This window comes from Aulonocara stuartgranti (genome assembly GCF_965226115.1).
Source record: "Aulonocara stuartgranti genome assembly, chromosome: 20".
Taxonomy (NCBI): Eukaryota; Metazoa; Chordata; class Actinopteri; order Cichliformes; family Cichlidae; genus Aulonocara; species Aulonocara stuartgranti.
The window spans coordinates 16,438,685-16,455,768 of record NC_138956.1 but is presented as its reverse complement, the minus strand read 5'-3'; the positions used below and the strand labels follow the sequence as shown (position 1 = coordinate 16,455,768).

Below are 17,084 nucleotides of genomic sequence, written 5' to 3'. Positions count from 1 at the left end.
CGGCCGGGCGGAAGTGCACGCAGACGGCGCCGAGATCGTAAACAAAGGCGAGGTAGGCGCGGAGGGCTACGGGCTAAGCTAAAGCTAACACCACACCGGCTGCTTTTACCCAGTATTTTCCTCGCCAATGTCCGTTCTCTGGCAAACAAAATGGATGAAATACGGCTCTCCATCACTAACAACAGACAGATTATGGACTCAAATGTCATGTTTTTCACCGAAACATGGTTGAACAACAGTTGCCCGGACAATGTTATCGAATTAGCAGGACGCCACACACACCGAGCCGACAGGCTAGCAGATGACTTCGGCAAGACCAGAGGTGGAGGTTTGTGCATTTATATTAACAATGCTTGGTGCATGAACTCCACTACTACTGAGAGTCACTGCTCACCTAATGCGGAGTTTTTAATGGTCAAATGCAGACCTTATTATCTCCCCAGAGAACTCACTTCGATCATACTCACTGCCGTGTATATCCCCCCCGACGCTAATGCTAGGTTGGCCATGAAAGAACTTTCTGCAGCCATTAACAAACACCAGAATAAACACCCCGAGGCTGCTTTTATTGTTGCTGGCAACTTCAACCACACCAACTTAAAGACAGTCCTCCCCAGATTTCACCAACATGTCTCCTGCCACACCAGAGGAGACAAGACTTTAGACCATGTGTATTCCAACCTGGCTGGAGCCTACAAAGCCACACCCCTCCCCCACATTGGACAATCGGACCATCTCTCCCTGTTCCACATCCACCCATCCACATTAAGGGGACGGCTGTGGACCGTGTGAGCAGCTTCAAGTTCCTGGGAGTCCACATCTCCGAGGATCTCATCTGGACGACCAACTGCTCCAAGCTGGTCAAGAAGGCTCACCAGCGCCTCTTCTTCTTGAGGACTCTGAGGAAGAACCACCTGTCCTCAGACATCCTGGTGAATTTCTATCGCTGCACCATCGAGAGCATCCTGACCAACTGTATAACAGTCTGGTACAGGAACTGCTCTGCCTCGGACCGGAAGGCGTTGCAGAGGGTCGTGAAAACTGCCCAGCGCATCGCCAGAGCACCACTTCCTGCCATAAAAGACATCTACAGGAAGCGGTGTCTGAAAAGGGCTGGGAAAATCATCAAAGACCCCAGTCACCCATCACATGGACTCTTCACCCTCCTGCACTCTGGGAGGCGCTACAGGAGCCTCCGGACTAAGACCACCAGGTACCGGAACAGCTTCTTCCCCACAGCTGTCAGACTCCTGAACTCTGCCTCCTGACATCTGACCCACGTTAAACTCATGGACTGAACATACACACACACACACACACAACCACCTACACACACACACAATGGACAACTGTACCCTCAAACGGACGATCTGATATCCTCGTGTTGGCCTTGTTCCCACATCATCATAATTAATGTTGTTCCAGGTTCAACGTTGCAAGTGACCAATCACCTTCTTGTGACGTCATTCCTTTGTGACTTCGAAATACCCACCTTCGAGTATTTCGAAATACAAGTGAAGAAGCGAGAAACCGCCGCCTGTCCGCCGAATTTGAAGTAAATTTAGGATACTTTTCTTTAATAAACGGTAAGCATTATACATATGTTCCTCACTTGGCTTGCTGTTTGTTTGCTAGTGATAGGCTACTTGACGACAGCATTAGCTAACCAGTGTTCTCTAGACCAGCGTTCCCCAACTTTTTGGGTCTTTCGTGGCCCGGGGGTTGGGTCAGGCAAAATTGCAGTAGCTTCCCTGATCATTTTAGAAACATAAGTGAAGAGAATTTGAACTAAAAGGCCTAGACTAATGGTTGTTTGCTGAATCTATGAATCAAACTATCACCTGGAAACATAATTAACTGGTCCATAGCTGTGAAACTGGACATGAGTTCTTGATTCTATGGAGATTAACAGTAATCCAGAAATTTACAAATTTGTCCTGGGACATCGTGTAAATGTTGTTCCTGGGACATCGTGTGATAGCTTGTTAATAATGGAATGAAAATTATTGATTGTTATTAACTTGTGAAAAAGAAGTGTAACAAATCCACATGTTATGTTCTTACATCCTTACAGAAACTGTGACTCCTTCACAATGTCAGGTAAATATCAACGCATGTTGAATAATCAACCAATCAAGCCTTTTATTATCACATGCAATGTTACACGTACAACTGCAATAAAAATTTCACCCCCTAATGACCATACATATATTGCTTAAAAATCACATTGGGAAGACAGGTCGGAAACAGTTAGGAAGGTCAGAAAACAATTTAATTAATAGATGAGGGGAGAGGAGGAGAAAAAAGAACTACAACCAGACAAAGCTCCTAGAAGACTGAAATGGATGATGGTTGCAGCATGCAAAAAGAAAATGATATCTGTTGACTACAGCATATGCTTTCTCACAGATTACCTTGTGGGAGTAGCTGGACCAAACTCTATTGGTATTTCAAGTTTGAAATCCCTGTTTGACCAGACAAACATTTCAGATGAGGTACCTCTTGACATAAACATCCTTTTATGTTGTCATAAAACTAATGTTAAATTCTGCTTTAAATACACTTTATTGTACAATTTACTTAATGAATCGTATTCCTTAGTTCTGTTTTTATTTGTATGTATTTATTTATTTGTTTTATAAGGTAATAGATGGCCTAATCTATTTGCACTGTGAGGTATGTTGAAAAGCTGGTTTGATCATAATGACATAGCATGTTTATGTTTTTTGTAATGTATTTGAAAATATAGGTGTATTTATGTTATTTTTATAGAATTTCCCTCACATTTATCCAATACCAAGCCAAATCACTGGAAAAATTTTGGATGGGTCCACAAGAGCACAAAGTGCATACTTTTTGAAGGTATGACTTGGACTGTGGTAACTATGTTCTTATCACAAAGGGTTTATAAGTTGCCACTATAAACAAACAGCATTTTCCAAAATTGAAACCTTGTCAGAAGAACCTGAAAAATATGTTTCTGAAATCTTTTCTGTGTAAAGACTTGCTCAAAAGCAATGCACACAGATTAAAACATTTCTGTCTTGGCCAACTGATAAAGAACACCAAAACTTGAGTGGTGCGTGTTGAGTCTGTGGTCTTGATTTGTTTCGTACACACTATAGAACTTAATTAATGTAAACAAAAAATGACACTTTCTGTATGTTTGTGTATCTGCAGAATTAATTACAAGTCTCACCTGACAAGCTTTCGCAGTTTTGCAGTGTCATTCTTGACAGAAAAACATACTTGTCACATTCTTTTTATTTCCAGAAAAACATCTTTCAGATGTATGAGAAATTGATTGGAGCCTGTCTGGAAAACGGCAGCCACTGGACCTTGTTTGTTAGTTGCACAGATTTTGCACTCTCTCTAGTGCATGATACTTTTCAGTGTCCCTCATTAGGAAAGCTCAAGGCCCAAGCCTACCATATCCATCTTTTTACAAAACAGTTTTGTGACATACCCAAGAGGACCATAGTCTATATGAATTCATTTGGAGAGTCGGAGGTCAGAAAAAGTGCGGTGTTGAAAAACTGGAGGTAATTAATTAACATATTTAACATAACATATTTAATTTAATTGAAATCATTACCGAACGTGGTTATTGATTTCTCTATATGCTTTTTATTTGTAATAACTGCGATCTCTCAGCTCATTTGCTTCAGCAAGAGGCTGCACTGGAGAGTGGACTTTGTCACATGTGAGCCACCCACATCAACAGGATGGGAACTCATGTGGAGTGCATGTCATAATGGTACTGAAAACTATAGCTTTAACCTATATAAGTAATGTTTACATTTTTGCCTATTCAGTTTTTAAAGCCTTAGAGGCAGGATGGTAAAATCTAAAAAATTTTTGTAGATTGAACCATTTCAGCAGTAATGCTTTGCTTTGGTTGCTCTGTTTTTTTTTCTCGGGGGGGGTTAAAAAAAACCCATTTCTTTGTTAATCTAATTTTTTTTTCTTCTTTTTTTTTTCTTCTTCGTCAATTATTAGTTTGCCCAATCTCTCATTGACGGTAAAACACAAGTGGAGGAGTACAACACTGAAATCCCAAAGCTCAGGTCCCGACTTTGCCACTACTTATTTTCCTCAATAGGTAAAGATAAAATTAGCCGCCTTCTTTTTCTCTAACATTGGAAAATGTAACTTGTACTTAAACAAATTATTTTTTGCAGATCGAACTAGGAAGTGCAGTCAGTGCTGGTGTGTGATTGCAGCCAAAGACCGGGTACACTACAGGGAGTGCAGAATTATTAGGCAAGTTGTATTTCTGAGGAATAATTTTATTATTGAACAACAACCATGTTCTCAATGAACCCAAAAAACTCATTAATATCAAAGCTGAATGTTTTTGGAAGTAGTTTTTAGTTTGCTTTTAGTTTTAGCTATTTTAGGGGGATATCTGTGTGTGCAGGTGACTATTATTGTGCATAATTATTAGGCAACTTAACAAAAAACAAATATATACCCATTTCAATTATTTATTTTTACCAGTGAAACCAACATAACATCTCCACATTCACAAATATACATTTCTGACATTCAAAAACAAAACAAAAACAAATCAGCGACCAATATAGCCACCTTTCTTTGCAAGGACACTCAAAAGCCTGCCATCCATGGATTCTGTCAGTGTTTTGATCTGTTCACCATCAACATTGCGTGCAGCAGCAACCACAGCCTCCCAGACACTGTTCAGAGAGGTGTACTGTTTTCCCTCCTTGTAAATCTCACATTTGATGATGGACCACAGGTTCTCAATGGGGTTCAGATCAGGTGAACAAGGAGGCCATGTCATTAGTTTTTCTTCTTTTATACCCTTTCTTGCCAGCCACGCTGTGGAGTACTTGGACGCGTGTGATGGAGCATTGTCCTGCATGAAAATCATGTTTTTCTTGAAGGATGCAGACTTCTTCCTGTACCACTGCTTGAAGAAGGTGTCTTCCAGAAACTGGCAGTAGGACTGGGAGTTGAGCTTGACTCCATCCTCAACCCAAAAAGGCCCCACAAGCTCATCTTTGATGATACCAGCCCAAACCAGTACTCCACCTCCACCTTGCTGGCGTCTGAGTCGGACTGGAGCTCTCTGCCCTTTACCAATCCAGCCACGGGCCCATCCATCTGGCCCATCAAGACTCACTCTCATTTCATCAGTCCATAAAACCTTAGAAAAACCAGTCTTGAGATATTTCTTGGCCCAGTCTTGACGTTTCAGCTTGTGTGTCTTGTTCAGTGGTGGTCGTCTTTCAGCCTTTCTTACCTTGGCCATGTCTCTGAGTATTGCACACCTTGTGCTTTTGGGCACTCCAGTGATGTTGCAGCTCTGAAATATGGCCAAACTGGTGGCAAGTGGCATCTTGGCAGCTGCACGCTTGACTTTTCTCAGTTCATGGGCAGTTATTTTGTGCCTTGGTTTTTCCACATGCTTCTTGCAACCCTGTTGACTATTTTGAATGAAACACTTGATTGTTCGATGATCACGCTTCAGAAGCTTTGCAATTTTGAGACTGCTGCATCCCTCTGCAAGATATCTCACTATTTTTGACTTTTCTGAGCCTGTCAAGTCCTTCTTTTGACCCATTTTGCCAAAGGAAAGGACGTTGCCTAATAATTATGCACACCTGATATAGGGTGTTGATGTCATTAGACCACACCCCTTCTCATTACAGAGTTGCACATCACCTAATATGCTTAATTGGTAGTAGGCTTTCGAGCCTATACAGCTTGGAGTAAGACAACATGCATGAAGAGGATGATGTGGACAAAATACTCATTTGCCTAATAATTCTGGACTCCCTGTATGACATGTCCTTAGCCATATAAATTGTTTATATAATGGACTTTGTTCATTTGTTTTTTGTTTGTTTATTTCTTCTTCTTTTTTTTAAATTCACAGGTGCAGTGCCAGAAATGTGGTGCATACAAGCACATGCGTTGTTCAAAGTCTGTTTGTGGCATCTGTATCTTCTGTGAGAGTAAGTCACAATATAACTAAACAATGTCCAAAAATGTTTAAAGTGAAATTTTTTTCGTAATTTTGCCTTTGCACACCAGGACTGTGCAATTAAAGTGGACGTTTCAAGATCCAGTTTTTACACAAAACTATTTTAGACATAACTGTGTCATAGTGTGGGGATTTCCCTTCACAATTAAATTGATATAGTGCTGTTTATATCATTCTTCTTTATGTAACAGCACATTGCAGCACAGCAGAGGGAAAGGAGTTGTGCAGCATAGTAGGTGGCTATACAGGAGGAGCAACAGAAGTAGCCAGTGAAGAATGTCATCAGGGAAAGCATCAGGCAGCGAATGACAAAGGAAAAGTTCCTAAGGGAGAGAACATCTGCAGCAAATCGACAAGTAACAGTGAGATAGGAAGACTGACAGTCAGAGATGAAGGTACAAAGACTGAAAGAGATGAAGGTACACAGACTGAAGACAAAGAAAAAGAAACAGAAGTATACGGCACAAGTCTGAGTACAGATAATGCTGCTGATGATGATGTTGACAGGATCCATGCAGATAAACTGATTCAGAAGGAACTAGTACAGTTTACAGAGGGCATGGTCGCTCATCTGTACCAAGCTCAAAAAAGAAAACCTACACAATAACAGAAGACGAGATCAAGCGCAGAATCAACGCAGAGAACATGTCAGTTCATGTTTTCAGAGGTTTGATTGGGGTAGGTATACATTTCGTGATTTTGATGTCACCTGAAATAAATCCGGGTTACTCGTATCAATGAAGTGACAATGTGGCTGGAAATTGTGCATTTGCTGCAATATATACACAATTACACCATGTAAACAAAAGCATTTAACTTTGTTTGTGTGTGTGTGTCTCTCTCTGCTCTTTTGGTGTTTGCACTTTTTCTTTTTTAGGGCCGTAAAGCCAAACTGCCCGCAATGATTCTTGACAGGCCTAAGAAGGCCAAAACTAAAGTAACAGTATAGTGTTCTGAGTGAAGAGGAGGCTGGGGAGCTAGCCCTCGGGTTTGCCGGAAGATTGGCCTGCGATGTCACAAGAGACATGGTCTGTAAAGGCATCGACCATTCAAGTGCTGATATGACAAAGTAAGTTAGTAAAATAATATGAAAGTATCTTTTTTTGTATTATTTGTCATTTCCCCGTATTTGGGTTATTGGTATAATATTGTTAATCTTACTTTCTAATAACAGACAGACTCTTTGCAAAATCCAACACAACCTTAAACATGAACTGACTGATTCCTCAACCTTCAGTTTGCTGACACACACCTTTGGCCCTGCTGCACTGGATTCTGTCATTTCGTTCCTGTGTGAAAAACTTGATCTTGTCTCTTAAATAATGAAACCTTTTGTTTGTTCTGTAAATCAGAATCTTGAAAATTGTTCACTGTTGTTCTAAGTTTGTGTCAAGTTAACTATTTGGCAAAAATGTTTGGTTCCTAATCCAAACAGCATAATGACTGTTCTAACACATATCTTAAAAATACTACAAAGAAAGAAAATTATCACATATGCTTCAATATGAATGTAATTGTGTCACACTCGGTTTGTAGTAGCTTTCCTGTTTTATTTTGAGTTTTGGTATGTTTACACTGTTGTCATTTTTATTTCCGTTGTGTTCGTCTTCCCTTATTAGTTTTACTGTATTTAATTAGTCTGATTTAATAACTTATAATTATTTACTTTCCAGTGTGTATATATGCTCCTCATTTGGATTATCGTTTGTTTGAGTTCTGCCTGTCTTTTCTATTAAAGATTTGGACTTTTTTATTCTGTGCAATTGGTAATTGACTGGGTTTAATTTAGTGGCCTGGAAAAGAGGCCCCAGGGATCTGGTCATTTTAACCCCCTAAGACCCGAAATCTTCCATGGCATGCATTTTTAATTTCCATCCATCCATCCATTCACTTCCGCTTATCCTTTTCAGGGTCGCGGGGGGCGGTGGAGCCTATCCCAGCTGTCATAGGGCGAGAGGCGGGGTACACCCTGGACAGGTCGCCAGTCTGTCGCAGGGCCAACACACAGGGACAGACAACCATTCGCACTCACATTCACACCTAGTGACAATTTGGATTATCCGATTAACCTATCCCCACAAGCTGCATGTCTTTGGACGGTGGGAGGAAGCCGGAGTACCCGGAGGGAACCCACGCAAACACGGGGAGAACATGCAAACTCCACACAGAAAGACCCCGGCCTGATGGTGGAATTGAACTCAGGACCTTCTTGCTGTGCGGCAACAGTGCTAACCACCGTGCCACCGTGCTGCCTGCATTTTTAATTTCTCTTTGATATTTGGGCCGATTGGAACCCGATGAATGTAAAAAGAAAGAATTACCAGATTTATTTATTTTTTTTACCTAATTTTTGTTTCTGAGAAAAATGAGAGCCACATATGAGGACATTCATTTGAAATTTTGATAGAACAGTTGCAGTATAATGTCCTCGTAACTGTATATCAGGCACTTGTTGATCAAGATTTAGTATTTTGGTCTAAATAACCCAAAATGCGATGTCCACATATGCGGACGCCAGGTCCTAGGAGGTTAAAGGCTGGAGTAAAGTGTTAGAGCTATTTATACCTATGTAAACTTTTATACACTGGTTTTTACCTGTCTTGTTTCAGAAAGGTTTAAAAGGGTAATGTACACAGTTTATTTGTTTATTTATTTATTTGTTTGAATTCAACATATTTTATTAAAGTAATTGAGCTTGAACACAGAAAAAACTGAATCAAATAATCATAAAATCAAATCACTTGCACTATACTGAAGTCTAATCTACTCTGAGCTAATGCCGGTTTCCAACACTAATGATCGGGTGAAGGAGAGAGATGAGGGTGTGCACGGCCACTGGTGCTCTTATCCCCCGTTCTTTGTGATACAATCCAACAGGAAAGCAGTCAAACCCTTGGACATTAGCCAAGTTAACATTCACAAATATATACACACGGAGGAACTCTGAGCCCCAATGTCAGCATTAGCACAAACATGCCACTTCATACCAAATCTCAGTGTGAGGTCAGGTATTAGTCTCATTCCATTATTCTGGCTATATTTTCTTACTCATCATTACTATTAAACTTACACTTAAGACTAACTATTAACAAAATCACACCCCGATAACTCTATTATTACACTTTGTATTTAATCATAAAAAGGCTGGATGTTGAAACCTTTTACTTCTATTTTGTATGAGCCGGGGGTTCTCAACAGCTGATACTCTATGTCCAAAAAGTGACAGGTATCGTTTTATGGAGCAAAAAACTAAAGAGCGCATATTTTATAAATAATACCAACAATTAAAAAATGCAGACCTTTAATAGTAATAAGTAATCCTTTATTTATAATGCATAGCAATATAAAAATAGTAACATATGAAAATATTACAATGGGCACAGATGAATTTGTATCAAAAACAGCAACCAAGCCAAAGTAATGAATAACACACATAAATAACAACTGCTTGAGAGAGCAAACAATTTCTTTTCATCTGTTCCTTGGCAGAAAGTTAAGACAGCTATTCAGCTTTAGGTTTCAATAAACAGAAGTAATGGATGCAGTCCCTTTGAAATGTCACACAAAAGTCTACTTGTGCATATACTTAGCTTTAACTCTTCTCTTTTTTGTTTTGTATTCCAAAAGGTTTTCATTTTCTCCAGAGGCTGTCTCTCTTTCAGTGGTTATCGACTGTTCACATTCATTTTCACAGACTGTTGGAATGTCGATGCTGGCCGAACGTTTCTTGCTAGAATGCAATGGCCTAATTTTGCGTGCATTATCTGTCGTCTTTATTTCGTACTGGCATATACTTTTGCCTACTTCTTGTTTTGTTTTTAAGACATTTGTATGCAGTTCATCTATCATTGCAGTAATACCCTCTGGAATGAATGCCCACTGTTTAACTGTGTCTAAAACAGCATTTAGTTTTCCAACCGCATCTTCTGTGCATTTTTTTTCTGTGCTTTCAACTACAGGAGTGTCATTCAAAGTTGATAGAGGACTTTTCAGAGAGTTTTTCATTTGTTTAAAATGGCTACAAGCCACCTTCAGGCAAGCACATGTGTTATAGTGAGAGAACGTACAACAAGTGCACTGAAGTGTTTCAGCTGATGCAAAAAAACACAGATTTCCAAACAAACTTGACATTTTTATCACTTTCAAGTCCTCACAGTGTACAAAGTAATGCCTTTCTTTCACTGCAATTCTTGCCAAGGTAGAAATGTGTCACGGTTCTGGGTCAATTTGACCCAGTATTTTGAGTTGTCATGTTTTTGCAGGTTTAGTTTAGTTCCATGTGTCATTTTCTGTCTGTCTCTCTATGTCGAGTCTGCGTCTTAGTGTGATGGTTTCTTGTTCCTGTTTTATTGTGAAGGTCTGCATCTCATGTGAGTGTGTTCAGTTTTACCTCTGTCTCGTCTTGTTGATTATTCCCAGCTGTGTCCACCACCTGTGTGTAATTCCCCTGTGTTTCTCTGTGTGTATTTAAGTCGTGTCCTCTGTCATTGTAGTTGCTGGTCCGTCTGTGTATCCACCATGTCGCACCCGTGTGGTCTCCCTGCTGGCCATCGTCGATCTCCTCTGCTTGTTCTCATTCTTGTCCAGGTTTGTGCTCTGTAGTTTAGTTGTCTCCAGTCTAGTTTAGTTAGTGCTCCAATTAGTGATGGGCAGATGAAGCCCCATGAAGCACTGAAGCTTTTCATCCAATTGGTTCACCCCAACGCGAAGCTTCATGAAGCTTCATTTGCTCTAGCAGGACACCTACTGGACGTAAAAATAATAGCTGGCATGAATTTGAAGAGTGTGGCATTTTGCACACAGCCTGTAAATGTCAACAACAAAAGGAGTGTGTAAAACATGTATATTGTAGTGATGGCAGTATACTGTGTATATTTATAGTGGCAGTATGGGAAATGATTATTTGGAAATGCTTGAAATGGAAATGATCATTTACTGTGAGGTGAGGTGTGGTTGGGGTGTGGACAGTGGTTGTGCTTTTGTAACGTTGAGGTATGGACAGCTACACACTGAGGCTTTGAGCCTCAGTCCTGCCTGTTCACATTTTATTCTGTAAAAACAAAATTTTCACTGCTTTTATGACCGTTTTAGTGGGGAGAACATAGCTAGGATTTAATGATTTAACAAATCTTTTGAATCCTTTGTCCTCCACAATGCTAAATAGCTGGGAGTCCTCAATCACCATGCTGACCAGGTCTTCATCTATTTGAGATTGTTCTCCTGAGGAAAGACAATAAAGATAAAGCACAAATATAAATATCACACACGTAACTTATAACAGTTGTATAATATTGTTATATCATTTAGTAACATTACTGCATCCTATATTATCATTGCATTTGATGGCTCACCTGGTCTTGCTCCACAATCGGTGTCCCCCTTATTCTCATGCAAAGCTCTGTAGTGCCTAAGCATGGATGAGGTGTTGTTGTTATATCCCAGCTCCCTGGCACATAGCAAACACTTCACCTTGTACAAAAGTCAAGACAGCTCAACATAAATTGTATTGCACCATCAGTATCATGAAAATACATCTTCTGTAGAAATTTACATACCTTGTTGGGAGGAATAAGAGCAAAATGTTCCCACACAGGGGAGGACATCCTCCTCTTCTTAGCTGGCTCCATTCTCTCCTGACTTTCCTCACTCTCATAAACCTCCAAACGGTCTCCAAACTCTCACTAACCGCAACTCTCCATCAAACACCCACATTTTTGAATGAAGTCTGAGGGGTTTATATCGCTGTCATATCTCGCGGCAAAGTTCGAACCACTTCATGAACCAGTCACGTGGTACAGCCGGGCAGCGAGGCTTCAGACGTCATCATTTTCAGCTCCTCCCATAAATGAAGCAAGCCTCGATACGCGCTTCGCGGAAACGCCCCCTCCATTACTCGACACACGCTCCGAAGCCTCGATACAGAACGTCCCATCACTAGCTCCAATTGCTGTTTGTCCATATCTATTTTGTGTTCAATAAACCACCTTCACTTCTCCACTACTGCCTGCGATTGGATCCACATTTATTATTTTCACACAGCTCTCCTCACCCGCAGTGACAAAATGTCTGTTTCCATGTTTGGATAGATGTCATTGTCAACCTCTGCTAATTTTGCAAGTAACACTAGATGCTTGCAAAGAAGTCCTTGTAAGCCATATGTACAGTTGCAGTAGGACTCAACAGGGCAGACATCATACACAATGTCTTCTCTTGACTCAGATGGGACTTGATATGCATTAACTCCATGGCTGTTCTTGACTGTAATTTTAAGAGCCCAACCACTTTCCATCAGTTTTGAAGCAGAGTCTGAAACTTGAGACAAGGTGTCAGCAAACCTGTTTTTCATGTGGCCCACATCTTGCAGGGTTTTTATGACTGAGAAGTAGTCGTCGGCCTTCCCTAGGAGCACTTCAATCAGATCATCCAGACGCCTATTCTTATAGCCAGATAAAAACTGGTATTTCAGGCGGTGGAAAAATCTGAAAAACAGTATATTTGAAATGATTAGTAACTGTAATTGAAGGAATTTAAAGTTTAAATCAAGACTGTATTATTTCTTTAAAAAAATTGGTATACCTATTGCACACGTCTTTTATAAAGGAATGCTCTGTTCCGGTTTAGCTGATTTAGGCAAATCCACCTACACTGTTTTGGGTTTTTTTTTTGTTTGTGATAACATAAAAAAACACTGCTAGAATTTAAAGGATTTGCCTAAAACCTGTTCTGGCAATGATATGAAGAACCTACTCAGTTTAGCCTCTTGGATTAATGCATTGTTAAGGAAAATGTTCTAAAACACTTCTTCAGTAAAGACTCAGAGAAGAGAAACACACAGAACGTCTTGCTAGCAAGGGCAGCCTCCAGACAGAGAGACTCGCGCTGAGCACTGCCCCTGTCTTTATTTTATACTTCTGTGTGTGTGTGTGTGTGTGTCCTGCTGATCAAAGGGTCATATAACATGAAGGCACAAAAGGTACATCCTTGGTCACAAAGAGGGCAGTCTCCCCCTCACCCTAAATAACATGGTGAGGAAGTCCAGCAGTTCATCTATATGTAAAGAAGCACTTAAACTAAAACAGACATAGCTACGTTAATCCTACCGTAAAACAATAAAACAAGGTACGAACTCTCATGCTCCCAGGACGTGGGGGTGCATTCCTGGAGTGCACACCAAGCCTGCAGCCTGTTAGAGATCACACACAATTGATTATATAGCTGTAAGTATACATGGTTGAATATTTCCTAATACAAATAACTACATGCAGTATTCTATCATATGCAAACTTATATCACTAAAAGATTATACTGACTACTAAATACAATTTTCCATTGACATGCATAATATCTTTTTTTTAGCAATACAATTGAATGAGGGCAAAATAATAAATCATACCTTTCAATCACATTGTTTGTTTCAGAGCGAGCGTGACTGAAGCGACGGCTGTAGTCACACCACATGTGGCCAATGCCTTCCCAGTGCTTCTGAAAATACTGGCACACCAAAGGGTATTGCCTAAATGTCTGGCAGAACTCTGCTGATGTGATTTTAAAGTCGTCCTCCTAAGAGAATTGGATGCAACAGAATATATTTCAATCCATTTAACAGACCTATTGAAATCTTTAATATTATGTATTGAAGCCCTTTTCCTTTTATTGAATAACATTAAGAATTTTAAGTTATTAATAATATGTCGTGTTTTTGTATTAGGAAGCAATTATTTCTTCCCTTACAATGGCTAAGAAGGAACACTAAACCTATAAGCATATTTGGTTTCAGCATCTGTCTGTGAAAGAATCCCACTCACAAGTTCTACTGCACAGTGGGTGACACAATGATGGTCTGCACAGCTTAAGTACTTGTTTTGATAAGCAAGATAAGAAGCCAGTTTTAGAAATTGTTTCAAAATCTATTTTGTATCTCTCTGTAACTTTTTTTAGCAACTGAAAGTTATTATGCTCTTAGTGTAATCAAGAAATCAAAATGTGAAATAGACAAATTACACTTACAGATGTGCAAGCTTTCAGCTTACAAAAGAAAGAAATGATTTCATTTCTCTTTTGGGTGTTAGAAAGCCCATGGACTCTGATTTTGAAAGCCATCGATTAACAGCCTGTGAATGTCAGAGGAAAAAAAGTTAATCTGGAGAGAGAGACAGAGGAGCAGCTGTACAAAAAGCATAAAAGAAAGCTGACGTCCAAAAATAACTTTGTCACTCACTGGACAAGAGGACCTGTGCATTACAGAAATCAACCAGGCAAACATATTTTTAAATGTCAAAAAGAGCTTTGGGAAGCAGCCACCAGAAGATGAGTGCACTGTGGTCTTAAATGGATGGACATAGTCACTCACCATTTTATCCCTTTATATTCATTAACCTGAGTAGGTGAATATCACAATGAGGCAAATCATAACAACAGGACCCTGTTGTAAAAATGTGTTTCAGTTGCATCTTATAACTTTAACAACTGGAAAGGAAAGTTTTTTGCAGCCCATGCTGCAGCTATAGCATTAGATTCTGGCATGTTATAACTTTTTTGAAAAGGAATTATTTCAAAATTAATAGCTGTCAATGTATTATTTACCTCGGGGAAGTTGGGAAATGCTCACAAACTATTCCAAGAACAGTTTCCAGGGTTTTCTGACTTTCGTTGCTGACAATAGCATAGGCCACAGGGACTCCATGCCCATGATCATCTCTTACAACAAGTGTGAATAAGGGAAATGAATACTGGTTAACACAGTGTGTGTTGTCAACAAATACTAACTGTTTTGCATAGTTCTCCATGTTTGATTTCATTACAGGTGTCTGCAAAACAATCATTAGTTCTTGGTCAGATGTGTATGGTTGATAGAAGAGAACATGTTCTTGATGTTTTCCATTAAGTAAGGTATGTACACTTTGACTGTCTCCACAGTTAAAGTGCTTCTTCCTCATCATGCAGGTTCTAACACTGTCAATGTCACGTGGTGTGACAAAATGCTCTCTGTTGTGAAGATCTCTGTGTTCATGTTCTTTGGCCCATTTATGACATTCAGTTAGTATGATGGCTGGCTTAGTTCCAAGGGAAAGCAGTTCCTCAATGTTCCTCCTCAAATCACTGGAAATATTGTTGAAATGTGTGTCTTTTGGGTCCGAAGGATCATGCCCATCATGCTTATCATATGTGCGCTGCACGATGACTGTGTGGTCTTTCCAACATTTGAGTACTTTAAATGAAACATAGGCCTTACAGCCCACTGCTCTGTAGCTGTTTCGACTTTTTTTCCCAGCTCTGATGCAGTTGAATTTGTAATAGTCTCTTTTCCTGTCTTTACCTGAGGCCACATTTAAACATTTATAATGTCCATGAAGGGTTAATGAGTTCAATTTTTCTAACACAACACTGAATGGGTCCTCCTGGCATTGTGACACATGCACACAAAGTTGTCTATCTTTTCCAGTTCTTTTTTTTTTTCGTCATTCAGAACACTTCTTCTAATTATATCGTCCATTTCTGGTGGAAAAATAACAAAGGTTTAATTAGTCAATATTCATTAATTCATTTTAACTTGTTTTGGGGTTTTTTGCAATACAATGTAAATATTAAATATAATATTAAAATATATATAGATATATAGATATATAGATATAGATATAGATAGATAGATAGATAGATAGATAGATAGATAGATAGATAGATAGATATAGATATATATATCTCAAAACAAACAGGGGCTAAAAGAAGCTATGGTATGTCTCTGGCAGCTTTAACATGATGTCCCAGGGACAACATGATGAGATAGCCTTTATTTGTCAGTTGCAGGTCTTTTGCCCACAACCGAGATGACAGACCTTGCCGACCGTACATACAATACAAACATCACATTGGGGAGACAGGTCAGGCCAGGTAGCGAGGAAAAAAAACATTGAAATGTGCAACACAAAAGGATAATACAGGAATGCACAGGTATCAACACACCATAACACAATAAACACAGACAAGCAACATGGGAAAGAGTTCCAGTGTGTACATCTGATCTGGGACCGCTACAATCTTTCGACTGCGCCTCCAGCTGACCCAATGTCCACATCATGGGGGAGGTAAGCGTTGGAGGTGGCGTTGGATCCGGGGTAGGGAGGGTGATGCGTCAGTGAGTGCTTATCAGTGTCAGTATATGTATGTGTGTGCGTGTCCATAGTTCAGTGGAGGCTTAAATGTTGTGTCCTTCGCCCTGCCAGGCTAAGTAAACAGTCTTCCAGCCAACCCAGGTTGCCTTGTAGGGAATGGGAAGGAACAGACTCAACACAGTCGTTATCAGGGAGTTATTGTTCGGCTAGAGGCCTTGAGCTGGCGCCGAACGGGTAGCCGGGTTATGATGGTAATTGAGAATTTCAAGCTGTTTTTTAACACTCCGACACTGGTCTCTCAGTCTCCCGTTAATAGCTGTGAGCTTCTCCGTGATGTTATTAGCCGTCGATTCTGTGGTCTTGTCACTCTTTTTGCTCACATAGCAGATTCTGAGACCTCACGACCGCAGCCAACTGATCCGAGGTGTAATCCAGCTCCGCCCAGAGATGTTGTTCTGAGTTGATTCTTTCCTGATGTAATCCAACATACATACGCTCAAAGGTGTTATTCTGAGCATTCACTGCAGTCATAAGCGCCTCCAAGCTCTTAACCATGCTGCCTTCAGTGAGCCCTTTCTGAGAAGTCGCACCTGTCGTTCCAATCCCAGCGGGCAGCCTTGTGGGGGTTTGAACAGCCGGTTCCTCTCTCTTAATTCTCCGATAAGCCAGGGCCAAGCCAGCTCCGATTAGCAAGAACCCTGTTATCATGGTTCCGAATAGGTAGATATCTTCAGCGTCCTCGATCGACAGTCAGGCACACGATCCTCTGCCACCTGTCCATCGTGTATCCGGCAGGGAAAGTCCCTCCAGGGCACTCGGGTTCTCCCGAGCCCAGACTTCTCGTTAAAGGGTGTCAATAGCATTCAGAGACCAGTTGATTAAATCCATAATTCTCTTTTAGGTTTTAGACACAGACTGTGAGAGAGTGTTCCAGGGAAAGTAATACAAAAAAGACACGAGACTAG

The 17,084-nt window shown here is 40.3% G+C and overlaps 3 long non-coding RNA genes across 4 annotated transcripts; all 3 read left to right on the top strand.

Moving 5' to 3' along the window:
• Positions 1 to 1,574: 1,574 nt before the first annotated feature.
• Positions 1,575 to 2,498, top strand: LOC309697408. The gene is made up of 3 exons (XR_014273818.1): positions 1,575 to 1,586; positions 2,075 to 2,100; positions 2,410 to 2,498. It is a non-coding gene; the product is annotated as an uncharacterized lncRNA (long non-coding RNA).
• A 259-nt stretch (positions 2,499 to 2,757) lies between these two features.
• LOC309697051 lies at positions 2,758 to 4,252 on the top strand. Of its 2 annotated transcripts, XR_014273741.1 has the most exons (6): positions 2,758 to 2,862; positions 3,274 to 3,345; positions 3,454 to 3,542; positions 3,655 to 3,757; positions 4,000 to 4,102; positions 4,182 to 4,252. It is a non-coding gene; the product is annotated as an uncharacterized lncRNA (long non-coding RNA). The 2 variants fall into 2 exon arrangements; XR_014273742.1 differs by having other exon boundaries at positions 3,454 to 3,757.
• A 1,641-nt stretch (positions 4,253 to 5,893) lies between these two features.
• LOC309697761 lies at positions 5,894 to 7,273 on the top strand. The gene is made up of 3 exons (XR_014273904.1): positions 5,894 to 5,981; positions 6,888 to 7,079; positions 7,185 to 7,273. It is a non-coding gene; the product is annotated as an uncharacterized lncRNA (long non-coding RNA).
• The last annotated feature ends 9,811 nt before the right edge of the window (positions 7,274 to 17,084 follow it).